This window comes from Magallana gigas, chromosome 1 (genome assembly GCF_963853765.1).
Source record: "Magallana gigas chromosome 1, xbMagGiga1.1, whole genome shotgun sequence".
Lineage (NCBI taxonomy): Eukaryota > Metazoa > Mollusca > Bivalvia > Ostreida > Ostreidae > Magallana > Magallana gigas.
Window position 1 is genome coordinate 73,617,057 of NC_088853.1, and position 16,202 is coordinate 73,633,258.

Consider the following 16,202-nt stretch of genomic DNA (forward strand, 5'->3'; position numbering starts at 1 on the left):
GCATTGCATACAATATATGAATCATGATAAACACATTAAAAAGACATCATTCAAAGTTTAGACATTGAATTCATCCATACACACACAAGCTTGTCCAAACTAAAAGATGATGGACAATAAGGTGTGTGGTGAAAACATACCATGGAATAATAAATGCATTTCTGGAGAGTTTCAAATAAGCAGTGACCCTACAGCTTGTTATACATGTAAGGTTTGAAGTATGTGGCATTAAGCACGATGAATCAAGTTTTGGATTATAGAGGTTTCGGATTATACAGGTTGCGCTTTATTAAACATATTTGGTGTAGTTTTCTTGTAACAGAAGCTTAAGTACTTTGTATTTGTACAACAGTAGAGGTACCTATTAGTTTATACAAGTAACATATACCAGTACATATGTTTAGTTACTGTAAATCACTTATTGAATGCGAGGGATTTATATCCGCGTAAAATCGTGCACTTTAAAACTTTGCCATTATTTTCTGAGGGTTGAGAACTATAAGAAATATGGACAAATGATCTGTGTTCACAATATTGTATTTTCGTGATTTGATTCAAAATAGCGGGATCGCGGAAATAAGTACTCCCATTATATAAGAAATTTACAGTAACTACATGTTATAAATACATGAAGTTTCCTTTTACAGTACAATATAGAGGAATGTAATTAGTAAACCCTAAGGTTTCAGATCATAATCACATGTACACATTATATATATGTACATTACAAGTAAACCTATGGTTCTCTTGCACACATCATTTATCAGTTATATATTATATTAAATGAATGGGTATCAATTAATTTCATAATTGTTAAACTACTCAGAGCTTTCTGTTGTCATTTTGGCAATAATTACCAAAACCGTAATAAAAGTATGATAGTTTAACTGGAGAATATATTATTAATTATAATAATCATACTAATGAGACCACTGTTTCTAATAAAGACGCTCTGATTCTTTGAAAGCTTTTGATATTCAAGGTAAACCTCTTCATATGTAGCATCACACAGCAAGGCTTCTATTTAAAAATTCAAAGCAAAAAAAAGTGCCCCTGATCAACAATTATAAAGAAGTTAAAACTCTGTGTAAAACTGATGCAAGAACAGTAAACAGGAAAACACAGCACAAAGTAATTGCCTCTAAATCATCTTCCGATAAAAATTGCACAATCAAAATGTAAATAATAATAACTGTCTGGAATATTTTTTTCACATAATAACAATACATATGCTCTATATTAACACGATTAGACAATTGATAACTTACATGCAGGTCTGAATCGAGATTAAAATGCTATGATTAAAAAAACCCAGATCGATTAAATCAAAAATGCATTTGCTACTATTTTATACGACTTCTTTGCTAATTATTCATTTCCTTTTTTTATCATTTTGGCAGTTTGCTGCTGAAATTTACAGTTTGAGTAATTTTTTCAACAATCAATTCACATTGTTTTTTGTTGTTAAAAGAGAAAGATTAATAGGAAAAATAATTCAAATATTAGGTAAATTTGTCTCATTTCTTCACACTTTTTTTTAATATATAAAACCCCAAAATATACAATAAAAGATGATTGAAAACAAAAATCTCCAAACAACATATTAACAAAGATTTTTTTAAAAACTTGTTGACTCCATTCATAAATCTGATCACTATTTGCAAGGCAGGTAACTCTTGCACGACTCGTTCTCTCTCACTGATACATCGTACTCAATCTTACACTAAATGCACCATAAAATTCCTAAAAACTTAACATTCTGTAAATTCTTGTAAACCCTAATAAAATTTTTTTGCCTGAACCTCTTTGTTTGATCTGAAATGACATTATACAAGGACAGGTATAAAATACTGTCAATGTATTATATGTACATGTACAATTAAGCACAGTGTTTCCTGTCTAGAATTTTTTAACAGCAGATAGCAGCATCAATAAAATTAAGTACATAGCTAAAAATGTTATACGTCAAAAAATGAACAGTTAAAGATAGAAATTTCCAGTTACTGGAAAACATCAAATCTACTCTAACTTGCCAAAAACGTTTTCCTCACTCATAATTATACAATCACTGTGTATTTGACATTTTTGTAGATTATCCCTTGAAATAAAGTGCTGTGCAGAATATAAATGCATCAGCAATTAACAAACATGAATAAAGGTAATTGTTTTAGTTAAAAGAAAAAAAAGATGAAAAGAGGAAGATTGAATTATCTCTTAATCCCTTCCTATTCATCTTCGCTAGCCAAGGGTTTTCGGCCCACTTTGCTCCCCATAAATCCTTGGCAGATTTTATTACAAAAACTCCGTGACAACCTCGGTATTTATGATTGGCTGCAGCTGCGAATAGCTGATCCAATCGCAGTGCTTGTAAATATAAACTTTTAAAGAAAACACATGTTTGATCTTTGGTAAAACATTCAGTGCTCTTAACAACTTAAGACACAGGTTCTCGAGTACAGAGCCTCCCCAACGATGGTCTAACCAGATCGCTTTGAAAACCTATGTATTTTACTGGGATTGAACATAGTTCTACAAACTTGTCAAGGCTCGCGTGATAGGATGGCAAGTAAACCTGGCGAATGTAGAAGTTGCCTGTCCCGTTAGTATATACACGTACGTTCCTGCTTGTGGTTATTGTTTTTAAGGGTTCAATGAGCTGTGTTTTATTTAATTTCTTTGGTCCGCAATATTCACGACAACGACACCTGGTTTAATGGCATGAAAGCTTTCATATAAATCGGAGACTTTTTCACTCCAGGTACAGGTCCTTACAAAACATTATGAACAAAACATCCTGTGCTTTCTCTAGGTTATTCATGTAACTTAATTCGTATTTAATCACTGTTAATAGCATTATGTCATTATGTTCCAATATTCAGTAGTCAACATGTATTCAAGTTGTATTAATGCCATGATGTGTATATCACCCGTTGTTTATTTCGATTAAAATGTATATATGCAAGGGACGCAACTCAAGTTGCACGCTAGATAACGCCACCACATCTCCCGAGTTTTCGTAATGAAATCCACCAAGGGTTTATGGGGAGCAAAGTGGACCAAAAACCCTTGGCTAGCAAAGTTATTCCTATTACACAGGTACAAGTAAGAAGTGTACTTACCTATACACCATGTATCCTACGATGAGGAATAGTTGTAGACCGATGGCGAGGAAGAACAGCATGGGAGACACACAGCTCGTCTGTACCTCTGGACAGTTCATCTGACCCTAAAACAATACAGAACACGTTACAACAAGACAGAACAAGTTATAACAGAACAAGCTATAAAAGAACAAGTTACAACAGAACAAGTTACAGCATAACAGAATAAGTAACACTAGAACAGGACAACTTACAACAGAACAGAACAAGTTACAACAGAACAGAACAAGTTACAACAGAACAGAACAAGTTACAACATAGCAAACCTGTATAATGATCTTCTAGACAGAACAGAACAAGTTACAGTGAAACAAGTAGTAAACGTTTAGACGGTATGGAACTCGTTCCCCATAACATATGGTGAACTGTGGACCAAATGGAACAGGTTACAAAATAACAAACATGTATAATGAACTCCTAGACAGACCAGAATAAGTTACAATAGAACAAATAGTGAACTTTTAGACCAAATGAAACTAGTTACAATGGAACAACACAAGTTACACCTCAACATATAATTCCTTTAAACAGAACAAAAGAAGATGCAGAGTCTCTGGTTCAAAGAGAGAATCAATCTCACAGACTGACCCGAGACAAAGTTTCAATGACCTGCGGTCGGTTCGCGAGGTTGGCAAGGTCCGACCTCACAAAGTTCATATTCTCCTGAAGCTTGTAAATGATGCTCTGGATGTCCTGGGGGATTCCCCCGCCCCCCTGGGCCCCGCCCCCCATGCTGCCTTGGATCTGGCAGGCCATCTGCTGCACGTCATAAATCACCTGTCTGATAAAGGGAACAGGTAAAATCAGTAACAGGTGTAATTTGTTACAGGTGTAATTAGTAGAAGGTGTCCGCAGTGACAAGTGTAATCAGTAACATGTGTAGTCAGTAACAGGTGTAATGAGAAACAGGTGTAATCAGTAGCAGGTGTATTCAGTAACAGGTGTAATCAGTTACAGATGTAATCAGTAACATGTAATCAGTTAAAAGTGTAATCAGTAACATGTGTAATCAGTAACAGGTGTAATCGGTAACAAATGTAATCAGTAACAGGTGTAATCAGTAACATGTGTAATGAGTAAAAGGTGTACTCAGTGACAGGTGTACTCAGTGACAGGTGTAATCAGTGACAGGTATAATGAGTTACAGGTGTAATCAGTAACAGGTGTAATGAGTAACAGGTGTAATCAGTAAGAGGTGTAATCAGTAACAACTGTAATCAGTAACAAATGTAATCAGTAACAGGTGTAATCAGTAACAAATGTAATGAGTAACAGGTGTAATCACTAACAAATGTAATCAATAACAGGTTTAATCAGTAACAAATGTAATCAGTAACAGGTTTAATCAGTGACAGGTGTAATCAGTAACAGTTGTAATCAGTGACGGGTGTAATGAGTTACACATGTAATCAGTAACAGGTGTAATCAGTAACAGGTGTAATCAGTGACAGGTGTAATGAGTTACAGGTGTAATCAGTAACAGGTGTAATCAGTAACAACTGTAATCAATAACAGGTGAAATCAGTAACAAATGTAATCAGTTACAGGTGTAATCAGTAGAAGGTGTCCGCAGTGACAAGTGTAATCAGTAACATGTGTAGTCAGTGACAGGTGTAATGAGTTACAGGTGTATTCAGTAACAGGTGTAATCAGTAACAAATGTAATCAGTAACAGGTGTAATCAGTAACAAATGTAATCAGTAACAGGTGTAATCAGTAACAAATGTAATCAGTAGAAGGTGTCCGCAGTGACAAGTGTAATCAGTAACATGTGTAGTCAGTAGCAGGTGTAATGAGAAAAAGGTTTAATCAGTAGCAGGTGTATTCAGAAACAGGTGTAATCAGTTACAGATGTAATCAGTTACAAGTGTAATCAGTAACATGTGTAATCAGTAACAGGTGTAATCAGTAACAAGTGTAATGAGTAAAAGGTGTACTCAGTGACAGGTGTAATCAGTAACAGGTGTAATCAGTAACAGGTGTAATCAGTAACAAATGCAATCAGTAACAGGTGTAATCAGTAACAAATGTAATCAGTAACAGGTGTAATCAGTAACAAATGTAATCAGTAACAAGTGTAATCAGTTACAGGTGTAATTTTTTTTACAGGTGTAATTAGTACAAGGTGTCCTCAGTGACAAGTGTAATCCGTAACAGGTGTACTCAGTAACAGGTGTAATCAGTAACAGGTGTAATCAGTAACAAGTGTAATCAGTAACAGGTGTAATCAGTAACAAGTGTAATCAGTAACAGGTGTAATCAGTAACAGGTTTAATCAGTAACAAGTGTAATCAGTAACAGGTGTAATTTGTAACAGATGTAATTAGTAACATGACTAATCAGGTGTAAATAATTAAAATATCAAATTTAAGATTCATTTAAGGTTTTTTACTAACTACAAAGACTCCCTTGTGACCTCTGCCACCGCTCTTATCAAAGAGTTATTGAGACCCAAAACTAAAGATTCATTCTTTTTCATCAGTAATAAATTCAGTGATTCAACCGTTTTGCATCAAATCAAGAATTAAAAATATAATGAACGCCAATTTTTAATCACAGTTTTATTCAGTTAACATTCTGTCTAAAAAAAAAGAAGGCAGATTTGAAAATCTACGAGATGTGATTGTCCCGACTGTATGTGAACATTAATTCCTCACTCTTAACTAGAAATCTACAGTATATTGACTGGCAGTAAACCAACGTTTATGACAGAGGATGTGTAGGTCTTAACAACAGACCCATGGGGCCACATAGCTCAGCTGAGCAACAATGGCTTTATATGTGTGTTCAAAGGATAGTGTGCCATATGGCCTCTCGGTAGAAAAACTAAAAAAGAATACCATAAAGTATCCACATTTTTCACTCATTTTCCTATACTTAATCTTTGACAACTTAACTTAATCTTTGTACCTTTTTGAAATACAATTTTTACCAAACACAAGATCATATGCAAGATTTAAAACTAATTTTTGGTAGGGGTACACTGTTAACTTCAAATTCCCTTTATTTCAGTTCTGCCCTCTCACTTTATAAAGCGATCAAATCATGTATGAGAGAATGCGTAGGTATATTTTTGTTCTTCAACTACTAGCTTGTTATTGTATTTTATCTAAAAAATTCCTATGTGTGAAAGAAGAAAATTGTACCTAAAGGTGCTCAAATTAAAAACATTCAAAAGTTTAATTGGTGTTCTGCATTATAAACGATTGTTGGTTACCAGGTGTGAACTCGTGTGACGTTTTATTACCTTACTCACTTGATCGATAAATACACTCGAATTAAAAATGTTGTCATGTTATATGTTAAAGAACTATTATAATCTTTGCATAGGCGTCGGAACCAACCCCCCCCCCCCCTCCATTTTTTGTTGGCAAAGTTAGACATAGCCGTACTCAAAACCCCCTTATTTTTTTGCTCGTTAAGATTTCTGATAAGGTCTAGCCCCCTCTCAATTTGCTTCCATCTGCAATGTATTGACGGAACAACTGCACTTTACCGGTACGCAAAATATATGGAAATAGCACGTGCTCTTCCTTTATAGTAGAGTCACGCGTTAGCGTGCCGATTTCGTTCAAACGGCTTTGAAATGCAAAAATAACCTGTTTTTTAACTCTTCGTTGGTTTTTTAATTAATGAACTTCGTTTTATTAACGAAGTATATTAACGAGAATTAGCAGGATAAAGTGAAAAAAACCTGATACTGTCAATTTCTAGACTGCATTCTAAAGACATGACGTTGCTAGTCACGTGACACTGTCTTTATATCTGATTGGATTACAGGTAAGTGATGTCTGCATAAGTTGTAAACACAGCTTATGTTGACAGTAGCATGCCATTTGTTTACGACGATATCTATGCCATTTGGAAAATTGGCGCTTTCTGATTGATTGGCTACAAACACAAGGTTTGTTGGGGAATTTTAACGGTTTATGTGACCATTGTTCGGAGGGATCACTACATTTAGTAGAAGATAAATCGTACAGTAAAGACGGTGTTGTGTGGCGTTGCACGAATAGAAAATGCTACAAAAAAGTGTCCGTTAGAGAAGGATCCTGGTTTTCGGGGAGCCACCTACTGTTGGAACAAATTGTAAAACTCACTTACTATTGGGTCTACGATCTTCCCAACGACTTTATCTCCAGGGAATTGCGCATAGGAAGTGACCACACTGTTTATCAATTTTGAAATTAGAGAACGAAATTGGGAGACTCGGTCGAACAATGGAGATTGATGAGAGTAAATATGGAAAACGTAAATACCACCGAGGTAAGAGAGTTGAAGGTATGTGGGTTTTGGAGGAATAGAGAGGGAAACTAAAAAGTGTTTCTTTGAAGTTGTGGAAGACAGGAGCGCCAACACGTTAATTCCCATTATAAAGAAATACATACTACCAGGTACAACCATTCTTTCGGATTGTTGGAAGGCCTTTTTTTCTACTGAAAGTAAGGGATACCAACACTTAACAGTAAACCATTCCATCGAATTCAAAAACAAAGAAACTGGCGCATGTACAAATACTATAGAATCAACTTGGAATGCAGTAAAAAAATCCCTACCCAAAACTGGAACTGTGAAATCTCTATATGACTCATACTTAATAGAATACTGTATAAGAAAGAAATACCTACAAAATACCGACGATAAATTTACAACCTTTTTGGACCTGTAAAAAAAAGAACCCCTCTAACGGAAGTACAACTAAATCAACCCACCCCATTGTCTCAAGAAACGTTTAATGGAAGCCATGACTTATTATTAAGATAAGTTAAACATCTTTATAATATAGATGTAGTTACGGTCAATTTTATTATACCAAGGGCTGCCGCCCCCAACCCCCGCTTTAATAACGCTGAAAGCTCAAACGCCGCTTGGCTTTCTAAATTATTTGTTATTTCTGTTATTATGGGGGCTACTGCCCCCATACCCCCGCTTAAATTCTCATAAATGTCTATTACGGCTTTCGTGCTCGCCTCACCAACAATCAAAATGGCGGCGTCCATAATTGGTTATTCGTTGCTAAGTTTGAGGGCCGCCCCATCTCACGCGCGGATCTAAAATCAAAATTTGACCCGTTTGTCATGCGTCAACATTCAAACATGGCTGCTTCAAACAAAGAACGTTTGTTTTCGATATGGAATACCGAACCAGAAGTTATAAACTGATTTACCACGATTATCTCTATTTTTTTTTTTGTAAATCGCTCAAATTTGAAACAGAATTAGACCATAATTTTTTAAATTTATATTGTCCTTATCATAAGGATAATTTTATGCTAAATTACGTTGAATTTGACTCGGCAGTTTTTGAAAAGAAATTTTTAAAAAATGCATCCCTTTTTTTTACAATTTCAAGATTTTCTCCGCTCTAAATAAAGATCGGTCTTTCATTTGTGTTAAAGGTTCATAGACGACGTTTTAAGTACGATATGTGGTTCTAAGTTATTTCTTGTCTCATATAGATATTTGGTTGGATAATACAAGGATGACATGAAGTGATAATGAACATTGTTCAAAATCAAAAGAAAACATAAGAGAAGAGACACGCTAAGGTTTCACTTGTAACTGGATGGGGAACACCGAGAGGACTACATCAGCTTAACCACAGTTAGTAGTGTAGTTTGAAATGGGTGGGTTTTTTTTCTGACAGGAGTCTTACATATATTATAGGAGAGGACGTAGAGAAACATAACGTATCAGCCTGCAGTTTATTAACTCAATATTGTGTCGTTTAGTCCAAAAAATTCATAACATTGGACCTTAAGGGTCATATCTATTGCTGTTTCACCTTCAGACAGACACAGTTTTGGCCAGTTTGCTCAGAAACAAGCCAGTTCAAGAAATGGTTACATTGTTCTTCTCAAATGTAAAAGATGGCCGCACATCCCCTTTAACAACATATTATACACGTCTTAACAGCGAGATCTACTACCTGTCTTATCTTAAGATTCGCCTATGTCAATAACAACCCCGATCAATACAACGAGTAACAAGTGCAGTATAAACAGGTCGGCAGTCCCCAATATATTTGTTTGGATAAGATTAAGATAACGATTACACGTAACAGGGACATATGTCACGAGATACTGTTACAACTTTGGAGCGACATTATCCTGATAACAGCCGGTACTGTTGTTTGTGTTGTTTGTGTTGTTTGAATAACGCATCATTCTGATTGGAGTTCATTCAACGCATCGCACACATTGGGAATATTTGTTAAACAACAGTCATAAATACACTGCGTTAGTGAGTTAAACTGTTGGAGATTCCATAGGAGTCCTTAAATGTAAGTATGATAAAACAAGTTATGGTTTATAGTGTAGATGCCCATAAACAACTTCCTCGCGACATTAACCAAATGCGAACTACTTACATACTTTATGTTAACCAATTTTGTCATTGCAAACCGAGCCCTCTATGCAACAGACAATTCGATCAGTAACAATTATTCCGAAGCCTTTCCGACAGAGAACTCGATGTTAAGCAATAATGCCGGGACCTTTACATCAGACATGTAGATCAAGAGCAATTATTCCGAAACATTGACAACAGTCAACTCGATCAGTAGCAATCAATCCACGGGGAGATTCAGGCAACAACGTAGAAATTATGGTCATCTGCATTCTGTTATCCTAAATGAAAACAATACCGAAGAAGATTTAAAAGTGAATGTGTTTACTTATAAATAATATTTATGCATCGGAGTCATGCTTTTAAGTGACGGTTAAAAAATATAACTATTTTACCTTTTCAAAAAAAAATATAAAGTCTGATAGGTAAGTCAAGTAGAATGTTAACACCACCCCAATGTTCATAAGCACGTATGATTCAGTGATTCGATCTGTAATACGTTAATATTTGTAAATTATTTTGCTAGAATTATATTGTTGAACGCCAAAAATAATGTTTATCATTGTATACCGCAAATGTGTCCAACTTCTTTCATTTTGACTTAAATACAACATAACATTTTTGTACAACAACGATGTAAAAGGTTCACAGTCGTACGTTTTAAGTACTCTACCATATGTAGTTCTTATTTCTTGTCTCATATAGATATTTGGTTGGACAATAAAAGAATGACATGAAGGGATAACGAACATTGTTCAAAATCAAAAGGAGATACGCTAAAGTTTCACTTGTAACTGGATGGGGAACACCGAGAGGACTACATCAGCTTGACCACGGTTAGTAGTGTAGTTTGAAATGGATGCTTGTTTTTCTGACAGGAGTCTCACATATATTTAGAGAGGACGTAGAGAAACATAACGTATCAGCCTGCAGTTTATTAACGCAATTTTGTGTCGTTTAGTCCATAAAATTCATAACATTGGACCTTTAGGGTCATATCTATTGCTGTTTCATCTTCAGACACAGTTTTGGCCAGTTTGCGCAGAAACAAGCCAGTTCAAGAAATGGTTACATTCTTCTTCTCAAATGTAAAAGATGGCCGCACATCCCCTTTAACAACATATTATACACGTCTTAACAGCGAGATCTACTACCTGTCTTATCTTATGATTCGCCTATGTCAATAACAACCCCGATCAATACAACGAGTAACAAGTGCAGTATAAACAGGTCGGCAGTCCCCAATATATTTGTTTGGATAAGATAAGACAACGATTACACGTAACAGAGACATATGTCACGAGATACTGTAACAACTTCAGAGCGACATTATCCTGATTACAGCCGGTACTGTTGTTTGCTGTTTGTGTTGTTTGTGTTGTTTGAATAACGCATCATTCTGATTGGAGTTCATTCAACGCATCGCACACACTGAGAATATTTGTTGAACAACAATTATACATACACTGCGTTAGTGAGACCAACTGTTGGAGATTCCATAGGAGTATGATAAAACAAGTTATCGTTTAAAGTGTAGGTGCCCATAACCAATATATCCATAAACTAGGCCTTTACACTTATTCATATAAAATGGAAGTTTCATAGGCATGGAAGAATTGCAATGATATTGTCATCATGTTACGTTAATCGATTCAACTTGGCAACAATAAATAATTAATCTATCTACTGTACACTATCAACCCGAGGTCATGTCATAATGGTACATCAATGGGCACAGAAATGGGTCCCTCTTACGCCAATATATTTATGGGAAGATAGGAACGCAACCTGCTTCTTAGACGAAAACTTATCAGATTTTTGTTTAGGGGCTGTCCGGTCCTGCAGGATATCTAGGCTAAAACCATGCGATATATACTATATTACTGAGATAATGCTGTTTTAGCCAACTTTGAATAAATAATAAAATTGCAAATTAAAGCAATATGATGGGTTCATATAATGCAAATTCGTAAAAATCAGAAATCTATAAATAAAACAGTATGTGATATTCACAAGTTATTTGTTCTCCTATAGATCAATAATAATGTTTTATATGCAGAAAGTAAAACCGTTCATGACTGCAGGTAGAATGCACGTCCTGGAGGTTTTCACACCTGTAAAAAAAATTAAACCCCAACCTCACCGGAGAATTTACCATCCGGTAAATTAAATTTCTCTATAGATGTTGTGGACACTTTAACAATAAAATACTTTCTTTGGTGATTCATTCGGGTTATGAAGGTAGTGATATTGCAGAAAAAATACATAACCAGTTTTAACGGTTTTTGCAATGATCACTACATAACCCGAATGAATCACCAAAGAAAGCATTTTATTGTTATATTAACATCTCCCTTTAAGCTAATCGATAAATTAGGTAGGAAAAGTAAGTAAAATTCACTAAATCACTGGGAAAATACATGGGAGAGGTAAATATATATAAATGACGTTGAAGGGGGGGGGGGGTCATTCATATTTGATACTCAAAGTTATGACCGGAACTAAATACAATTACTCAATAAATAAATGACATGTACAATATATATATATATATATATATATATATATATATATATATATATATATATATATATATATATATATATATATATATATATATATATATATATATATACCCTTCGCATTCTGACGATGGCGAGGAAGCAACAAATGAAAAATAAAATTGGAAAATTAATATTTTATTTCATAGGTTCATCAGATATCACCACGATTGTGGATTTAATAAATATCATGTAAATACATTGATTTAAAAGAATGTCGCTCAATGAATCGTATTATTTTTTTATAAACAAAACCTATCAATAAGTTATCAAAGTAAAGTACTCTCCTTCAGTATCCGCTGAATATCTCATCACACATAGAAATGTTCAAAATTAATAAAAAAAAAAAAAGGAGAATCACCAAAAAACAAGGAATTATATTTAATTTAAATAAGTTTAATTACGTCAACTAAATATGATCTCTCTAAATATATATCTGTAGACAACATGTTCATGAGTAACATACAACTACATGTAGGGACGCAAGTGAGGAAGGGGGACAGACCTACAAACAATTCTAGACATGCAAAACACTGTACTATCGTAGTCAGTATTACTGACCAGTATTCGTATTAATTTACCCCTATCATTTTTTACATAATAACTTTATTTTATAAGAAAGTGTTAGGGAAGGTGGATTCCATTGAAATTTGATCTTTTTTTTTTACTTATGCAGATCGAAGAAAAGTGTCCGCTTAAACAAATGGGGGAGAGGGGCAGACACCACATCCACCCCCACCCCCACCCCACCCCCCCCCCACCCCACCCCCCCCCCATTCGATGCTACGCGACTGTAAGCTTTGTTGGTAGAAGAAAAGGTCGTGTCATGGTAGGCGCTGACACGATAAAGACCCCCCCCCTTTTACAAAGCTCAAAGACATGAGTGACCAGTATATATAGGTATATAAATGAATGCGTGATTGTAGTATATGCTTATAAATGACTTGCAACAAGTATTCAATTATATGATAATACAATGATATTATATATATATATATATATATATATATATATATATATATATATATATATATATATATATATATATATATATATATATATATATATATATATATATATATATTTATATATATATATATTTAAAGTGAAGGCCATGTCATGGTCGGCGCTGGCACGATAAAGACCCCCCACCCCCCCAAGGCTCAAAGTCAGGAGTGACAAATATTTAGATCTATAACTGATTAAAGTACATTATATTCCGCTTAAATATATAAAACGTATCTGAAATTGATTCTACAATGCAATAGCATTTTTTAATGGAATATGTACAGATCAAGACAGTGACAGCTAGCAGAGAATCACTTTTAGTTCACCCTATTCTCATTTAATTTTTAAAAAAAATGCCCATAATTAAAAAAACACTGTAAGCACGGAATCAGCGCTAAAAGCTAAAATCCCGGCATTTTACTGTACATGAAATCCATGTATGAATGCACGAGGTGTACCTAAGAACTGACTGAATTTCTTTGTTCACCAATATAGAGTCTTTTGCGGTCAAGCTGACATAGAGCAGCCTGGTATATTACTCCCAAGATCAGCAGTACTTGCAGTAATATGTCTGCGCATCCCCTTAATAATCACGGACCTAGTTAAAATGCACTTGCTGAACAAACAGCTCAATCTCAATTTTCTTGTATCAAAACAATCTTTTGTTTTAATGAATAAAAATTAATTATTAAAAACACATTTCATTAAAACATCATTGATATTATAATTGAAAAAAAAACTATATAATAATTTACTTCGAAATCCAAATAAGATGAAAACATATGGTTGATCAACGTTGCAACTTGATTTCAACCCTACAACGTTGCGTGCCAACTGGGTTAGTCCACCTCCGACCCACCTAAACCCGGCAAACAAACATCCCCCCTCCAATTTTTTCTAATTCCGTGCATGCGTCTTGTTTTTAACACAAAAAGGCTAAACATTTTTATTTATTTCATACTTTATCAAACAGTTATAATAGAAATATTTCGGAAATATGTTTTATCAAAGCCCTTCTCAGTACCATATATTCAAACAGATTCATTGATTGCATACGTTTGTTATATCTCCATACCCTCTTTACCTTTCTTTCATTGCTCTCTATTTGTGTGCATTGTTTGTAAATTAGAAAAAACGGTTTAAGGGGAAAAAAACCTCTTTTTTTCTCGTTTTTTTTCCACAAAGATTCATCACATAGTTTGAAAACTATATCATGGCACGTGCAAATCTAGACTTGACCCCCCCCCGGAAAATGGAAGTTTAATAAATGTTCGCAAATATGCCTCGGACCTCCCCGGCAAACATATTTATCCTTTGGACGCCCACCCCTAATGATCTGCGCATGCGTGGTAATTGTCACGAATGTTTTTGTATTTTTCTTATGTCTATATATAATGGCAATGGCGGTCAGATTTCTAAGCAATTTGAATAAAAAATTATAATTTCATTCAATTTTACGTTTGAAAATGCCTCTGAACTTGAAACGTATCTCTTGTTTGATTGATAAATGAAAAAAACACAAGCATCACAAACATACTTTTATATTACTCAATTAAATTCTATTTTGCGCCTTTTGCCACCTTTTCTTGCGAAATAAAATTTACCGGAAATTATGTCCTGTGGAGTTTAAATTTTACCTGACACACCCCTGCGAATGTTATTGTCATTCAAATTTTAGACCACGTGGTGTTATTTGACCCTTTCAGTGTCGCAGTAAAAATCGTACCTCGTGTATATATTTTATTTCACAATATCTAGGTTCTTGTAGTCAAATATAAAATCTAGAGGTTTATTGATTTTAAACTTTATCTTCATTAATTGGTGAATAAAATGTGTTCTAGAAATAAATAAGACTATACAAAAATTAGTTTTTGTCTGCTGTTGCAACAACTAACATGCTTAAAAGAGATCCCTCCTGAGGATTCATTTTCGATCCGCGCCTGACCTAGTAATAACATCAATAGTGAAACAGAATTTAATATTTAATGCAGAATGTTCCATAAAAATGGCTCGATATACTAAGTTTTAATGCAAAACAGACATCCGTTATTTTTTTTTAAAACATGGTATTGCACACCACAAGCATCAAACATGGCTATGATTTTATTAAGCAACCCAATGTTTATATTTTCAACCACTCTACACGTGGCTGAACACGAACGATAACTCTGGTCTGAATATTATCGTTTAATATAAATAACTGCTAGATGGTGAAAAAAGACGTACATCTTGAAAGCTTTTCCCGTTTTAACATAAATCAAAGTAGAATATGATACGAAAAACGACCAGTACTTACATGTACGTATTTTGAGAATATTATCCGAACACTTATACTTCCGCTCGAAATTTCACAGGAACTGAACAAATCTCGGTGAAGTCTCGTGAACTTTCATTCGAGCACCTCTGGATTTATTACGTACTTAGCAACGATAAAGAAAACATTCCAAACACATTCGCAGGGGTGTGACATACATAAAAACATCATGAGATCGCCGGCAACCTTGCGCATTTTGCCAGCTCTGGTAACAATATACTATACATGTAATCTTTCTCTCTCTCTCTCTCTCTCTCTCTCTCTCTCTCTCTCTCTCTCTCTCTCTCTCTTTTTAAGGTACCTCACTACACCGAAACTTATACTGTGTTCACGAGATGGCGATTTAAATGTTTGTTAAATTCTTTTGATTTTCAATAGCTAAGTGGTTCAAGTTGTGAGCTGTTGAACCGCTGTCATGAGTTCGAATCCGCCTGGTTTTTTTTTTACTGAATTAAAATTTTGATTATATAATTTTTTATCCAAATGTTTTTCCGCATTTCTGAATTATATACTTCTTATTCATTATGATATCCATCATAATCAAGTAATGTTCTAATGATTTGAGAAAGTATTTAAAGGTGTAGTGAGCCACCTTAAACAGTTATATTTTGGGAACAAATGTATTACAACAAGGCATGGCTTCCCTTTTTTCGAGTCTTTTTCCTCATTTCCGGGTCATGTGACTTTAAGGTCTCTGTAATGTCAGGGAATCGTTTTAGAACACAATTTTATTCATTTGTAGCATAGCTGCAGGTCAGACCATCTGTAGCTCCCGGTCCGAAAAATTCAGTTGGACGACCTAGGAGCTACA

The 16,202-nt window shown here is 34.6% G+C and overlaps 1 protein-coding gene and 2 long non-coding RNA genes across 3 annotated transcripts in view; all 3 read left to right on the forward strand.

Moving 5' to 3' along the window:
* LOC136272739 (uncharacterized) overlaps window positions 1-16,202 on the forward strand; it is a 158,140-nt gene that overhangs the window by 94,210 nt on the left and 47,728 nt on the right. The gene's annotated exons all lie outside the window — the stretch shown is intronic.
* The window catches only part of LOC105339828 (uncharacterized), a 103,343-nt gene that overhangs the window by 46,500 nt on the left and 40,641 nt on the right, over window positions 1-16,202 (forward strand). The window lies entirely within an intron of this gene.
* On the forward strand, window positions 8,835-11,757 carry LOC136272743 (uncharacterized). Its single transcript, XR_010710790.1, has 3 exons — window positions 8,835-9,443; window positions 10,214-10,344; window positions 10,529-11,757. It is a non-coding gene; the product is annotated as an uncharacterized lncRNA (long non-coding RNA).